Source organism: Sipha flava, unplaced genomic scaffold, assembly GCF_003268045.1.
Source record: "Sipha flava isolate LNK unplaced genomic scaffold, YSA_version1 76_pilon_pilon, whole genome shotgun sequence".
Classification (NCBI taxonomy): domain Eukaryota; kingdom Metazoa; phylum Arthropoda; class Insecta; order Hemiptera; family Aphididae; genus Sipha; species Sipha flava.
Genome location: NW_020273616.1, coordinates 2616022 through 2634452, shown reverse-complemented (window position 1 = coordinate 2634452; position 18431 = coordinate 2616022). Strand labels below are relative to the sequence as shown.

The 18431-nt window shown below is 27.8% G+C and overlaps 1 protein-coding gene across 3 annotated transcripts in view; it reads left to right on the top strand.

Moving 5' to 3' along the window:
- Positions 1-18431, top strand: part of LOC112692718 (acid sphingomyelinase-like phosphodiesterase 3a) — a 279185-nt gene that overhangs the window by 41486 nt on the left and 219268 nt on the right. For 2 of the 3 annotated variants that reach the window (XM_025567473.1, XM_025567471.1), the window contains one exon: positions 17087-17151. The exons of the other annotated variant lie outside the window; for it this stretch is intronic. The gene's annotated coding sequence lies outside the window, so the exon portion shown is untranslated. The remainder of the gene's footprint in view (positions 1-17086; positions 17152-18431) is intronic. 3 annotated transcript variants of the gene reach the window in all.

The window sequence follows — 18431 nt, the reverse complement described above, 5'->3', positions numbered from 1 at the left end:
ACATTATTTTTTCATTGTTTGTTTTCCCACTTTTTTTTATTTATTTATTAATTTTTTTTCCGAGAGGGAGAGGCAGTTCATAATATAATAACGTAAAAGTTGAACGAGTAATTATTGTTTTTAATGCTGACGAATAAATTAGCCTTCACCTATAAAAAGTAGGGAAAAATCCAATTATACGCCCGTTGACATTTATGCGGTAATATTTAGTGACAAAATATAAGTTAGTCATACAAAAAAAAAATCATCTATTTATTAAAAATAAACAGTAGCTGTTTAAACCCTTAAGCGCGTCAAATGCGACAGTTAAACATGTTGTATATTTAATTGCAATGATCGCAGTCGTGTTAAAACAAACGTAACTCGTAAAAGTATACTCGACGTTTTTACGAACGCCACCGCTTATAGCCTCTCATTTATTCTATGGTATATTATGGCTATAATAAAACGCGTAATGCGATTATTTTTTCCATCCGTCAAACTCGTGCTGTTAAGTTCCGCAGTAGCGCTTTTAATATTTTTCGTTGTTTGTCGACAAAACGTTTGCTAGTCTAAAAGTCAATAATTTCCATCGATTTCAGCCTATTGTTTTCATTCAGATACGTCATCGGCGTGTTGTTGGTTGTTGTTTTTCGCTAAATTTGATATAAACTGACGTAGAGCTAATAGTATATATATATATATATACGGTGTATACATAAATACAGCGCTGAAGTGTCAAGTGCAGTTTCCCTGTTGATTTTGTACCACGTATATAGATAGTCCGTCGAATCATAGATTAAAATTTTAAACATTATTGATGTACAGCAGTATTCTGCATACATTTTCGCACAGAATTCCGCATTATCGCCACGGAACAATAACCACAGACTACATACTCAACTTTTACCGAACAATAAACACCGTGTTCTCCGAGTACGCGTCTTATATGAATAATTTACGTGGTACTGTAATAACTCGATTCCATTTCAAAGCTCCTTTCTGAGATCCAGGACGTGTTTGTAATGTAACATCGTTCTTGTACGCCTAATCGCTTGTTTGATAAACAATTATTTCGCACAACACATTTGAATCACAACGTTATTCAAACCAAATGTTTGAATCGCGACAGCGAAATGAGGAAAGAAACAACTAGACTTTTGTACCACGTTCGGTTAAGGGTTTTATTTTATTCCCGATCACCCCGTCCGTAATTTTGCGTTACAACTTCAAGTCGACTGCCACGAGATCAAAACTCTAATCTCGGACAAGCTTTTTAGAATGTCATTAAGATTTCTTTGAACTCACGAAGCTGTCAACTTGTCATTAAAAATATCTGTATATTAAAAATAACTGTACACTGGTATTACGTAATAAGTAATTAAAATGTCTTTAACATGTCTTTAAGATAATTTCATTATTTAACGATGAGATTCAACATTATAACTCGACACACTGTAAGATGGTTTTTCATTAGTTTTCTTGGGCTACCTAAATTTTGACACCTGATTTAAAACCCGAGTGTTTTAATTAAACGGTACTTCGCGTCCTCGAATGTTTGATCCTGTCAGTCCTGCCGCCATCGGTTCGTAACTAACTTATGGCGGCGAATCGAGTCATGGCGAATGACGTGCAAAACAACACTTTTGCAGGCGCGCAGAAGGGTCAGTTGGGGGAGATTTTTCTTTATTTTTCGTGAACCGTATAATTTTCAGGGTGTAAAATGGTCTAATCTTATCGTGGTGCGTTCTATTTGTATTATGCGTGTTTAAGTTTGCGTGTTATGAAAGCAAATAATAAAGGTTTTTTTTCCCTATCATCGGAAGAGGGACATTGTAGAAAAGAAAATAATAACTTGCGGACGTCGAAATTCCGAATTCGTCACCGGAATATGCGCGAATGGCCAGCAATCGGGGGGGGGGGGCAGGGACTTTATATTTGGGTGGTGAAAAAATTGGAGAGGGGTGAACATTTTGATGAGCAAGAACAACTGCTCTCATCGTATTACTCCCCCAAATGAAAAACGTAGTGGGTGGGGTTAGGGAAATGAAGTCACGAACACTGTGTTGTGTACATCTACATCATATCATTATAATTGATAGTTGAACACAATAAATGTAATCTGAAAACTCTGACAAGAGCGTGTGTACAAGTTCATGGACAACACAAAAGCCAGAAGACGAGTAAGTTTTGTTCTCACGTAACCACAACGATATGCACTTTTTGATAAATATTTAAAACTAAATTTGTTAACGATATTTTAGTTGACCGCACGGCACGGACTAGTAGTATTGATATCGGTCTAATTAATTTTTGAGTTCATTGTTGTAAATGAAATATTTATATCGTTAGTGATTACATCCATGAATTGTATGAATATTAAACTTTAATACGCATTATTGTACATAAAATAATGGTATAGGAAAGTTCTGAATTTTACTTACTGCGAGGACACACCTATACGAGTATAAATTCACTAAAAGTGCTACGTGTAAACTTTTTTTATTTATTTATTTATTTTTTTTTTTTATAACAACAATACTTTTGGTGTACATGCATGTTACGAAATTGTATTCTATCGTAGAGGTGTGATGTGTGAAATGTAATATGCATTTTGAACCAAACGATATTTTCATGAATACATTTGTATTAGATACGATGAGTAGAATAAACTTTTGTGAAAATACGAAGACACATATTTATCGAATACATATTTATGACGCTTATACTTATTGCGAATATATTGCATTTAAGCAGAAGCAATGTCATCTTCACCCTAAGGGCTAGTGGGGCCAACAGAGGTTCCAAAATATATAATTTACATCTTTACGTTGTAACATATTGGCACAACCTATCTTAATTAAACATATGACTGCGAGGATTGAATAATAAGTTATAATTTAAAAACAATATTGAACAATATTCATTTCAACATTTAAATGCCATAAATACGATGATTACTTCTTTAGCGATAAATTTAATTAACAAGTCATCGACGTACAGGTGGCTACAAGGTTATTTATTATATTATTTATACAATAAAATAATATCTTTGATACGTATATGAACATATAAGTAGGCCTAGAACATCGTGAAATAATACATATGGAACATAATATGTATATATTATATAGAGCTCTATATGTGATGGTAGTCGAATAAATACATACCAAAAGCAGATGATAGCTATTGTATTCATTTTTGTAATACTTATGTTACTACTAATCCATTCAAGTAGATTGTTTTAATATAATATTATAAAATCAAGGGCAATTTAAATAAGCCCATTTGAATTTTTAGTGGTGTAATATCACTGTATCAGTGTCACATGAATAAAATGGAGGTCGGCCATTGAACAGGAAGTTAAGCTTTTAGCAGTGTGCACCACGTGAATAGTGGTTTACGATCGAAATATAATCATGTCCTAGCACACCGTGTTCCAGATAAACACGAGGAATCTAGTTTATTCTTTGTACTTTGGCGGTGTACTACGTATATATACAACTAGAAAATGTTTGATTACACATGTATGTTTTGTAAATATTGTTTCAGTAGAAATTTAGGTTAATCCTATGTAAATGTAATAAACGCGGATTAATAGGTCCACACTGACGCGGATATTAAACGCAGTCTGAAAGCGCGTGCATCATAAAAACACACTTTACGACATGTAAATCTTTATCATTTATTATTAGTTTATATAATAATGCAGTATAGTAAAACAACAATAATCTTGATTTCGAAAATGTAATTGTGAATTACATGTACTGTGTAATACTACTGCCTATAACTATCTGATTACCGTATCAGAAAGTAATAATATAATACTTTACAAACCTTATAAATATTAAAACGAGAGAAAAGTAAAATACTGTCACAATTGGAAAATACTGAATTGTATAAGTTATTCTGTGGGCATAACTTTTGCATAACTCAATACTAAATTGTATAATATTTTTAAAATTTATAATAAGTCTATGCAGATCGTAAGACATGCCATCGAAATTGTATTTTTAATCTTTTGTATACAGAAAAAATAATATTTCTTACGTAATTGCATGATTTACTCGTAGATCTATAAATATCTATAATAATATCTATAATTAGAAAATAAATGTAAAATCATTTAAAAAAATGAAATTTTTAATCTAAGAGAAAAATAATAATTATTCACGTTATTCAATTTTTCATTTCATAATTTAAGTCCTGTAAATATTTTTTACAGCCTAAGCGTTTTGAACTTTAGGTTCAACTGTCGATTAAATTATTTAATCATCTCAACAAAATATAACCATTGTCATAAGTTGTGTATAGTATGTATTCATTTTTTTTCTTTATGCAATATAACTATCGTTTCTAGTTTCATTATAGTCCACGGTTAAATTGAATGATAAGGATCATAGTATGCTTGGATATTAGAGAAAACATAATCTAATAGAGATTTTCTGGAATAAGAGTGTAATATAAGTGTTATATTGAATTTTAATTATGTTTAAAACATAGCGCGATTGAGAACGAATTTATGGTGCATCATTTTAGATTTTAGATTTTAGATTAATCATTTATAGAGCATCGTTATTTTTAAAATTCCAAAAGGTATGCCACAAAATAGTTCAAATTCCAAATGAATAGAATAATAACAGTATTAAATTGTGCGCCACTACATTATCACCATTAAAAACTAGAAAAAAGAATGATAGTATTGTTTTCCGAAATAAAACGTTTTTTTTATTTTTTTTTTTCCTGTTCTTCATTCGAACCTGATTTCGAATCCGCTATAATAGGGTCTTTTCATTGAGTTTATAGCTTGAATTTCAATAAAGAACTCCCCGAAGAAAGCCAGAACTTTAGTTTTTTACGACCCATTTGTAGAGTCAATGTTAGGTTCTGTCCAGTTTTTACGTAGGAAAAAAAAACAAAGACAATTATTACAGTTACAAAAACCTATTGCAGTACACCGCGTGTAACGACTCGGCGTAATCTTATTCGTACAAATAGTCATGATGCCTTGATGCAATTTGAAGTATAATTAACGGTATTATTACGGCGGCCAGTTTCATTAAAACATTATTATCAATATATCAACGTTTCAAGAAAATCAAATTATAATGCTCGTATAGACATGTTTCGATTTTGTTTATGATTATAGGCATGTTTATGATTTGGCCAACGCTAGGAAAACATTGACTTATAATGTCTTATTGCAGTAATTTTTTTGCATTTTTAATGTCTCGTTCTGAGGAATTTAGAATAAAATAATGTTCAGAAAGAAGGAGAGATAAGGTTATAGTTATAGTGAGAGAGAGACAATGAGAGATAAAGATGGAAAGAGATTTATCATACGATACGATATTTATTGAAATAATTACCAGTTTGAAAGGCATTTTTTGTAAAACAGTATGTCATGAAAGGAGTAAATATTTTCCATGTTACCATAATTTATTGAAAAAGTAATTTTTTAATAAAAAAACATTGCATATAATAACTAACTATTTTGTTTTATATTATTTTTCAATGATTAAACCTCAACAGGCAAACAATTCGGTACGATACCCTTGACGATACGTCGACCATAAAAATCAAAGTTTACCTATCAAAGTTGTCGTATTAAAAAGCAGACCTTGCTTAAAAAAGTTAATCCATTTAAGCATGCAATTCGATTTCGAGTCAAAGTTTTTCAAACACAATAACTTTTTCTCTTTTTTAATTCCAAAACATCTTTTATATAAACTTTTATTGTAAGTACGTCAGCTATAATGATTTATTTTAAGATAAGGTTTTGGTAAATTTACTTTCTTAAAACGAGAAAAATACAAGCTTATCCAACTACTTAAAATTAATATTGTAAATATAGAAATAGTATTTCGTTTTATAATTTTTTATATTAATAATTGTTTGGTATTCCTGTTAGATTTTTACACTTCTTGAAATTCGTAAATATTCCACGAAACTGTTACTTTTTCATGAAATGGTCACTCCAATTTAACATTGTGTATTCTTTTTCACATTATGATCGTTCAATTCGATTAGATTCATAATTAGGAATTTTTATTTTGTTGATACAAAACTATTTTAAATCCTAAACATTTACCGCGCCCTATAGAAAATATTATTGCAGCATGGGATAGTTTAATTTAATTAATAATAATAATAATATTTACGAAATAATTACGATAACAGAACAACTATCATCTACGCGGAGTACGTACGTTGGCCCGTTGACGATTTGACACTGTAGAAATAACATTTTTATCTGTAAATTATACGTTAACGTCACACAAATTATGGTCACCTATATAAATTAATCCATCTGATCAATTATTTATGTATTAATAATACGTTTTCTCTACATGCGTACACAGAGATACGGAGAAAACAGAACCTACTATTGTGCTTTTTTTACTCGTTCAAATAAGCACACTGATTATTGAGTTATATAAGCCGTATCAATTACACCAAATCGATCTTGTTCCATGTTCGCTATTATCAAAGTTTAATGTTATTACCTTGTTTATACATATTATGTTATTTAGTGAGATTAACCTACAGATTTGCGATAATGCGACTTATCATGGTTATATATTACAACTTATTAATTGGAAACAAATAATATATAACACATTATTTTCTTCTTCTAAAATAAATTCTGATGACAATAAATTTAAAACCGGCAATCCTGGGCTATCTAAACTCGAACGAAAGTATTCAAGACCCATAATCTAAAAGTTATGTGACAATTGATGATGGAAAAACAAGCTAAATTTTTTAATATAATTTCAATCACTGGATTTCAAATGTCGGTTGATTGTTAAAACTACCCTAAACAGGTATTTGAGTGTTTGAGTTTAACCGAAAAATTAACGAGTCAAAATATTATTGTTATCCTCAGCCCTGCAATATTTTATATTAACTATCTTTTTTTTATTATTCAGATATACGTGGTTATCTTTTATCATTTATCTAGATAAGTATTTTAAGTGTTATCTGTTTGCCTCGTCTGGATAAATTAAATGTAAATTATCCATTTTCTAGATAGTTCATTGGTTGTCTTTGTACAATACTGTCATTCTGTCAGTGCTTGCTATAATATCGGTTCTGATGAAATGTATTTTTGATCCATGCAGACATCAAGCTTTAGATTTTGTAAACGATAACACGATCACGTAGATTCATCTCGACTTGTGGGGGACAACAGATCGAGCGAATTTCATTTTTAAAACATGCACCTGTGATGCGCTTGCGTATAACGAACCCATACACGGTAAACCAAAGGAAAAAATAAAACCTTTCGGAGAGCGATTTATGTAATACGATGACGAGAAATATGAATAATATTTACTCTCGGGTAAAAAAAATGTTCTTATTTTATTATTATTATTTTTATATTGTCTGTTTCGTACCGTAAATATGCACTCATCACGTATTTGTTTTGATGAGGAAAAAAAATAATAGAAAATAAATAATTGATACCCAGTTTGCCATGTCTCCCGAATCCGTCGAATCGGTGTTCGACGCACTAAACGTGTGCGGTGAACGCGTCTGAATACGGGTAGTATACTCTCCACGTGAGAACTTTTCGTGGATTTTTTTAATCGTATTTTATTCCAAAAGTAAAACTCGTCCGGTAAACTTTTCATTAATGATAAGCATTGTTTTAGTTGGCACCACCCTTTTGGATGTGTACCAAGATCGGAGATTTTTTTTTCATCTCACTTTAGTAATTTTTTTTTTCTTATACTTTCTGCTTATACATTACTATGTTATTTATGTATCGAAGATTCCTATTACTCAGCTCAATCGTTTTAAATTCCATGGAAGTTTTATGAAGAATTCTAAACGATTTATTCTTCAACATTGATGGTAATAAATATTTAAAAACATTCAATATTATACATTTAAAAAGTTATCATATATCAATCGAAACTATTTATCAAATTTGTTATTGAACTAAAATAGCCCTAAATTACACGAAAAACCGTATTGAAAACCATAAAGTACTTAAACAAATTACATATTACGATTACGCATCAAACAATGAAAGTGGCACAATTACCTTTAAATACGGCGGTTAGGGAAAATAGAGTGAATTGAAAAGTTTTCGAACTGTAAGGGATCGATTAGCTGATTTAGGATTTGCTTATTAATTAGTAAATTGTTTAATTGGTTATTCTAAGTTTGTAGAACATATTATTTGGCAACATTGACTAACCAACTGGTTCACACTTTTCCTCCTTACCCGTACATAGGTTAATATTAAGGCGATAAATCGTTTTCAAAACTTTCCTCATTCATCGATCTCGTCTGTTTGCGTCTTTAACATATAAGGTAATATAAAATTTATTATATAATTGATCACTATCGATCTGATAAATGCTTAAGTACGAAGCAATAAGGCGCTAGTGCGTTTTATTATAGTTCTTTGATTTAATCACCACAAGCTCTTTTTAGGTACTCTGTACTTGAAATTTCAAAGCATTGCCTTGACGCCCGTTTCCACACGAAACGATTAATTCAACGGCTTGCAATAGTACACTTCAAATGTTTATTCAATGCCATTATTCTTTTTTTCTTTTTTTCTTTCTTTCTTATAATTCAACAAAATAATTAAAACAATGTTATTAAAGTTTTTACAATATAAAGTTTCCATGAAAATCAAACTTGTTGCGTTCTAATATACGATAATTACTTGTCATATTTTTCAAGTGATCAATATGCTTCCGTTTTATAATTTTATATTACTACAATACTGTGTGTACATTTAAAACTTAATTTTCAAACAGAGTAGTATAAATAATCTTACCACTATTGTTATATTTATTACAGGATCAATAGACTGAATTTAAAACAACTTTCCGAACAAACGCAATAAGTTGTATAAAATTTAGTGATGAATTATCTCTTCAAACAATTTTAGAAAGTTTTTTCCTTTTCGTATATTTCTTACATCAATATAATTATATTAGTTATAACAGAATGTTTTTTTAATTCTAGTGGACACGCAAGCCAAGAATTAACTGAAAAATGAAATAACATTTTACATGAAATCATTTTAAAATCATAACTGTGGTATACCTCAATCAGTTATAGTAAATTTTAATATGTGTTTATTTTTTTTTATTTATTTTTTTTTTTTACAGCACGGTTGTAAATAAGACAAAAATTATAAAATTACCTGAAGATTTCTTAAGAATATTAAAACAAAAAATAATTAAGTTATAAATTATATTAGAGAGGTAAAAAATTAAATGTTCATCCATAAATTCGCAATAGCTGTAATTTAATTAATATGAATGGTTCCAGTTAAATTTATTTGAATAGAGAATTGGATATACATAAGACTAAGTATGGTATATGGTTTTTATAATTCGTCAATTCAGAATATATGAATTAATTATTTTGAAAGAAAACCCTTCAGTGGTGGTCAAACGGGGGTGATGAGGGGGATAGATTCCCCCCCCCATGACTTTTTTTTAAATATTTATAATTCATCCATATTATACATAATATAATATAGGTATTCCTCTATTTTATATTTAAAAAAATAAATATAATGTACTTATTAGTTATTATACAGTCTCTAGGCTCGAATAAAATTAACAGTTCAAACATGAAACACTAAAATATTAATTGAAACAAACTTTTTAGATTTTTTTCATTCCCTTTATAGTTAAATTATAAATGAAATTTAAATTTAGTACTTAATGCTTAACATAATATATTATATTAATATATGAATTGTGTAATTATATTATTTTAGAGTCGTATCAATGGTTTAACCACTATGGTTGTTCATCGTGAGGTTTTCAATATAACTGTAGACGAAATACTGGACGAATTGGCAAAAAAAAAAACCAAAATAATAGATTTAATAATATAAATATCATTAATAAGAATTAATAATAGCATTATATATAATTTCCATGTTTAATATAGATTTTTATATACAGTGTTTGTTAAAAAATCAGCTACATCCCCCCATGACAAAATCATTTGATCGCCACTGAAACCTTTTCCTGATGAATGTATAAAACTATACTAAAATATAATTATTAGTTTTTTGAAATAACTATAAGTACACTAATATTGTATATAATTCTAAAGTAATATTGTTTTTTATTTTCTAAATAAATATCCATCTTCTTAATATTTTAATGTTGTTTTAGTGATACAGTGATACATTGTGAGCTAAGAAAAACCGATTCATGTACCAGTTTAATTTATATTTCGTTACCTATTATGGAAAAAAGGTTTCTTAGATTCTTGTTCAAACCTAATTTATTAGTAAGTATCGGTGAAACTGAATACAACAAATAAGAAATATTTTAATCGACCTCGTGGAAGCATCCCACTTGTATGCGAAATTGTTCTTTGAAGCTTTTGGAGGAAATGGTCCTCGAAATTACTCCTGTCAGTTACTCTATAAAAGTGTAATGGCACGTTACTTGGGGACAAGGGAGAGTAGAGAGAATAAAATATATTCGTTTTATTTATATTCATTTTTTTTCGAAATTTCATCGATACAATTTTAACTGAAATATTTTTAATTTAATTAAGATACTTAATGTAAATTAATAACCTTGATGTATGAGAAAAGTGAATAAAAATGTTTTTTTATCTATAACTATTTATTTTCATTCCATATTCATGTTCACTTGTGATGAAATATCAGTTACAAGATAATTGTTGTTGCCTAATGAGAAAAGTGAATGAAAAAATTTATAAAAAGTTTTCAGCTACTAAATGATGATAACACTAAAAAACTTTTAAAATCCAAAATCTGTACGAAATTTAATTTGATGAATCAAAATTTCTTTTCAAATTGTTTCTTTCCGTGTCTTAAAATATTCCGTTAATAATATCTAACGCAATTTCTATCGTGAACATACATCTTTATTAATGATACCCAGCAAAATACGTCATACATATTAAATTATCTTTACTGAAAATATTCGCGAAGAAAGAATAATAATCTAAACTCCGACTCGTTTATTTAAATTTACTTAAATTAGTGTTGTGGATTTTTTCTCCATTGTCTTCTTACAACTGCTTTAATTAATAACTTTCAGTGGTAAACCATCGTTTAATAAATAAATTTAGTAGTGGGAACATTTTACATATTTTCTCGGTTGTTCATTATTTATTACTAGCGATTCCATTTTTTATTAGTTTTGTTTCTGAAACATAATACAAACTAGCCGTATTACCTACTCTTATCAAACGTACAGATATTATATTTTTTTTTTTTTTTGTACTAAACAAGATATTTTCAAACTTTAATATATATATTGTGAGGATTATAGTTGTTTTTCTACATTAAATTAATTTATTATTATATTGATTTAATTAATTTTGTTTACGTAGAAATATTAGGTACACCATGTTTATTGATAATATTTTTTTCAAATTATCAGTTATTGCTTTTGATAAATTATTTTTATCATGATCTATCATCAAATTCGTCATATAATATTTTTGAAAATTACTGTCCACTTATCCGATGCCATTTATTCATCATTTAACTTTATTTGGACGTCAATATTCGACGTAGGTATAATAATTTACTAGTCGAATGTAATTTATCATACGGTCACTCTGCCGTCCAAATGATTATTATTTTTTATGCATATTGTAATACGTGTGTATTGTTGGATGAATAAAATGTTTTCTGAAATTAATTAACGTAAACCATAATGAATGTTATACACTGTATTAATAGAATATTAAGATTTACAGTGTTTGTTAAGTAAAAATATATGAACAATATATATGAAAATGAGTATGTACACAGATTTTGTTATAAAGTAATATTATGAAGACGTATTTGCATTAAACAGAAAAGTTGACTTCTTAAATTAACAAAAGCAATATATTATGAACGATAATTTGTAAAAGATCATTACTGTTAAAATCTGTGATTGACAAATAATTGATTCAAAATAATAACGAGTGAAGAATTTGCATTGGTGTATGAAATTGAGAAAAAAACTCAGTGATGTTATTGTACTGCGTATTGTTGAGTCATGAAATAATAAACTTTTGCGTATGTAGTATTTATATCAAATAGATAATTACAAATTAAATAAAAAGGAAAAACTTTTAGATCTGGTGAGCTACAGTGAGGTATGTATGATATTGCTGTAATAGTCACTTAAATTTAAATCTAATGTAAAATAATATCGAGAAAAAGATTCTAAGTGATAGAGGTTAGGTAAATCAGTTTACGAGTATATTTCATAATATAAAAAGTAAGTTGCATTTTTAATATTCTAAATTTTGGAAAAATTATGGATTTATTATAATATTTAACAGGGATCGGAAACTCGAAGTTACTAGAGGGCCAATTTTTAGAAAATTAAAATCTAGCGGGCCAGAGTATAAAAAAAAAAAAAAAGGTCATTCAAAAAATGAATTTTAATTAGCATTTATATATGTGGAAATAATAAATTCAACACACAAGATAGCATAATCCGAATGATACGAAGAAACTGATATAGTTAAATAGTTTGGTAACAGCTATGGTTGAAAGCTATACTTATACATTCATATGACATTTAGACATTTAACGATGTTTAATACTAGATAACAATTATTATATTGATAAGTTAGAGCATAGACGATCAACTTTAAAATTGTATGATGAAATTTTAAAATATATAACGGGCCAGATAAAAAAGGCTCACGGGCCAGATGCGGCCCGTGGGCCGGCAGTTGCCCACCCTTATATATTATATAATATTGTATATAATAATATTAATATCATTATGTTATATATTATCTAATAAATTTAATTTTTTAATCTTATTATATTACAAATATTTTGATAAAAAAATAACCAATATTATTATTTTAATTTTAGTATAAACGATAATTGTATTATTAGGTACTATTTATTTACACAAGATTTAGAAGTATGCCACTTGGAATAGCATAGTTTTTCTGATTTTCTATAATTGCATTTATTTGTTTTGCAACCCCGAGTACAAATACACCAATCATATCCTTGTCCTCCTAAATTAGAAAAGGAACGGGCTGCTTCTCGAAATAGAATTTAGTTACCTAGTACATCTTTGATGAGTAAAAATTTTTCTTTACAAATCGTAAATTGGCTTCTTTTGTACAGCTGTTGCAGTTTTCTTTGGTCGTACCGATTTCATAGAAGTTATATTTCACTGAAATATAGGTATTTTAAAAGTTAATTAATAGTGAGAAAATGTATAATTTAATATTATTATTACCTGACATAATCACGCCAAGAACACATCTGAGATTACTCCTTGCTCTATATACATCAGAAACTTCCGTAATTTTTTTGACTTGAATTTTCAGATTATTTAATGACTCTTTCCTGTTTTGGTTAATTTATGTTTGACTTGTTATTGTTTGTTTTTAATTATTTGATCTTCATCATTTTCTTTTTCTATACCACAAATCACTTCATTATTTTCGTTAACGTTAGAAAGAACCTGTACTGAATTCAAAGCAACCTGTAGTTCTTCTTTGGTTTTTAATTTTGGTATCATGTTGGAAGAAGTAATAAATACATTATACCAATTTTAAGGGGTGCACCAAACATTACTTCATATGGTGAATGTTTTGTACTCTGACGGTAAGCACGATTTTTCATAAGCTATACGAATCATTGAAGCCATTGCACCATTCTTTTTGTTATATTATCTTGAATCCATGTTGCGAGCATATTTTCTATATCTTGGTTTGCTCTTTCAACTGAACCTTGGCTTTGAGAGTGTCTTGTCTTACCATGAACTATTTTCAAATCCTTCTACACAGTGCAGAATTCAGATATTATTTTATTAACGAATTCGCGTCCGTCATCACTTTGTAATATAACGGTTGCCCCAAAAAGGGTAAATATATCCAATAAAACATTAGCAACTATTTCGGAACTTTTATGTCTTAAAGGCCTAAGTACGATAAATTTGGTCAATTGATATGGTAAACACATATAAATTTATAATCTCCGTCTGGTTGCGCTTGCAATCAATAAGGTATATTTGACACCTCGAATTAATTTCCGAAGAAATAATTGGTTTGACCACCAATCCTTTTTTACACTGTACTTCCCATTCTCTCACATGACTCGCAAAAATTAAAATATGACATTGTTGTTTCTTTGGTTATATTTTTAAATTTCTTATTATATATCGTACTACATGCGATTTCTACCACTGTACCCAATAGACAAATGTGTTTCATGTAAAATGTCAAATAACTCTTCATTATGAGCATATAATTTTACACAATTACCTTCTACAATTATTGGCATAATTAATTTTTCGTCTCCGAGTACAGTCATTACGTCATATTTCTTCATTAATTTTGAATTTATTTTCTTCTCTAGCTTAAGTTATTTTAAATAATTAATTATCTCATAATATTTAGATTTACTAATAAAAGTATTGTTAGTTTTTTTTCATTTCGACAACTTTGTTTAAATTTTATATTCCATTTTTAAAACACGCGTACAAATCGTAACGAAGTATAGTGTCGTACTGTCGTGTAAAGTACAAACATTTGACTGGATAGTCGAAAATATCAATTATTGTTTATATATTGTTGACTGATCTTATCAAGACTTTCTTTTATTTTTATGATTAATTTCATCATTCCAATATGAACATGTCTATACTATGGGAAAACTATATGATTCATAAATTGACAGTACGATAGATAGCAAAAATATTTTTATACAGCGTGTTTCAAAAATCTTATAGTTTGCATTGATATAATGATAATAGTGATTTTTTTTTTCATTCTATCAATATAATAATATAATTAATCCATAATTGAATTAAATTTATTAGAAAAAATACATAATGATATTAGATAATATTCTTGGTTCACATTGCCCGTAACATAAACACTATACAGGTATTAGATATTTTTATAAGTCCTACATATTTTTAATTTGTATTCACATTATATATTACATATTATTAGGCTTTTATTTGTATAGGATTATAATTATTAATTTATGACTTTTTTCAAGAATATTTATTGTATGTAAACTAAATTTTTCAAAAGCCAAATAAATGATATGGCGAACTATGGTAACGTTGCATATAAATTCCTTCTCAATCGTATCGTTTTTTTGGGTCAGCGCTAAGTTCTTTGTTAATATTAAGTGCTCTCAATCGTTCAGCCAAAAAGGTATAACGTTCTCAATCATTCGATATTTGTAATTTTTTCTACCTTTTTTCTCAATTACTAGAAAAACTAATGAAGTATCCAAGTAATTATTAAGAAATTACCTTTTGTACATGGACAGAAATAAAACAAACACATATCATGATAAAACCAATACATTACTTGTTTGACTCAGAATCCATAATGTTATAATCTCATTTTCTTGATAAAATGTAAATAAATATTACCTGTAAAATACGTGCTTTGTGTTATAAAATATCCATTAGTGGAAAATCATTTTGCTTAGGAAAGAAAAATACTCATTACATAAAAACATTCGATAAATTAGAAAAAGAAATAATGGATAGTAACAATAAATTAGTTAATTAACGGTATAATAAAGTATACCATAATAATGAATTGTTTGGGGTTTCTCCGTAAATTTGTAGTGGTTTTGTGAAATAAAATAATCAATTTTTCTTTGTTTTTCATAACAAAAAAATGTATACCTTTAGTTTTATTAAATGCGTCATTTGAGTTATGATAATACCGTACAAGTATTGGGTCAATGTGTTTTGATTAAAAATTATACGCAAACAATAAAAAAAAATAAATATAACTATTCCTGTAAAATGGAACTGGGTAAAAATGGTTATTTAGAAAAGCTACATCTATGAACATTGAAAATTAATTGGAAAAGCGATGTAAACGGTATTCTGTACGAAATTAGTATAATACTATTACGAAATGTCATGCTATTATAATGAAAACTACAAGTACAACGATAGAATATATAAAATATTTAATAATCAGATTAAAATACACTATAATATAATTCACTAACAAACATCAAATTCAAATTCAATACCCATTAAAATCGAAAAAGTAACATAATGCGTTTGTTATGTCACAATCGCATCTGATTCAAATTTTTTATAGTGTTAATGATATATGATTAATGATATTAGTTGTTAGTTTTTGTTCTTAGTTCATAAGGTTTTTTACTAAAGTTTTAAAAATTATAGTACTTGTAAATTTAATAATAATAAAACTAAAAATATACAATTTCGATTTACGATTTTATTTAAAAAATTATATGTAACTTGATTTGATTAAAATACAAAAAATTAACATGTTGATAAATTGTAGTAGCTGTAACAGATTGATTTCAATAAACAATAAAAAATAAAAAATTATTCACCGAGTGTTCGAAGAATTCGATCAATTGGTTAAATTAAATGATGGTATAACAATTTTATTTATAAAATAAATCGGGGGACAGAAAAAAAGTCAAAAAATAATTACAATTATCTGTATTGCATGTGTATACTTTTTTTGTAATTCTAAGCCTATGAAAATATATTCTTCATGATCAGTTCTTAACTTGGAAAAATAAATAGTTGATAAAGTACTTCAATGACACATACATATTTTGCGTCTTTACCGAATGAAAAACTAATCATAACCGTGTTCACTCACTTACGACATTCTCACAAATGTCAACATGTTATACTCTATTTCGAAGTTTGAACCATAACCCTAATGCTTTTTGTCTAAAGAGGCTGAAATCTGTATAAAATTCTAAATTTAACAAAAATAAATGAACCGCAGGCGTTATATGTAATGGAAATAAGTACACGATTATGTGTACCAACAATAATTGTCGATGTTTATATTTAATTATTATAATTTATCATGTATCAATCTATCAAAAAATAATGCTTAGGTATACCTGTACATTTTGTAAATTATTTATTTTTTATAAAAAACATTTTTTCATTTTTTTAAAAACAAAACTCAAATAACATACGATCCTATGAGACCTATTTTGAAATAATAATAGTGGTATGCTAGAACATCTGATAATTTATTCAGGATACTCTATCCTTTCTTCACGTATCTCCAAGTCAGGCAATATCTGTGATAACTGATAACAGTGGCATATTTTTTTATTTTTTTGTAGGTTCCTCAGATCACGATCTACGAGAAGAAAAAAAGATTCAAAATCACAAATTATTTGCTACAAAGGTATAGAAAAAAAGAATATTAATTTATATAATTTAGATGTAAATAACTCTGCATTTATATGTATAATAATAATATAATAAATAAGTTATTAATTGATACCTAATATGTATTTTTTATAATATTATAAAATCATTTATTTTTAAAAAAACTATTAACAACCCCACAAAAAATTTGATAATACACTACCGAATAATAGCATATATTATATACACAGAGTTACATAAAATATAATTGTATACCTATTTAATTTTCAATATTTACAACTATATTCAAAAGTGCAAATAAAGGGGGCTTTGTCGCTCAAGATTATTTATAAGTGAAAAAAAAAAAAATTCAATGATTATTCTACAGAGTATATTATGCATAGTAAAATATATTATAATTATGCATTATGCGAAGAAAATGATACGGGTGGCTAAATATCAACTCTCTTCATACGTGTTTCTTTTTAATATTATACCCATGCATAACATATATAATAAAAACTAGACATGATCCAATAATCTACTGTATACACTCAGCGCACTCAAATTACAAATGTTAGTCTTCGTTAGACGTCAAACGGAATGCGCGGTCCTGAAAAATGTTTATGTAACCAAAAAGGAAGATCATGATTAATTACAGAAAAATATAAGGATTAAATGTTAGTTACGAATTAATTACCGTTCACCCGGGGGGGGGGGGGTGATTTACATAAATTTACATAAAATCTAACATTGAGTTTTCAATTAAATTAATTCTAATGTTGGTCCAACGGTCTGTCAAGTGGGCTTGAAAAGTTTGCAAATCGCCTTATATATTTTATAACCGTATTGAATTTTAACTACAAATAAGGCATTTTGTTCGGGATGACCCTAAGGATTTGCTGATCCTATTCAACAGCAGTTCATGAAATCTCATAGGTTGATATTTGGTTAATCACAATCTCGTTAAAATTAAATATCGTTAAAAACCCGCACGAACGTCATGTAGTATAACTTATAATATTATGACATATTGTACCTACACAGTGCTTTTATATATGTAATTGCTCGTAAGCTCGAGGAAAATAATATTCAGTAAAACCTTGATTATCCGAATTAATTGGGACCACGCCGAGTTCGAATAGAAGAAATTAAAAAAATATTTAAAATATAAAAACATAGAATTATTACCACACATTATTGACTTATTTTATTTATTATTATAAATTACATATTATGTTATATTATTTTGTTACAAATACAATATATCTAGTATATAATATGCATATATTGATAAGCTAGCCGCACGTGGACGTT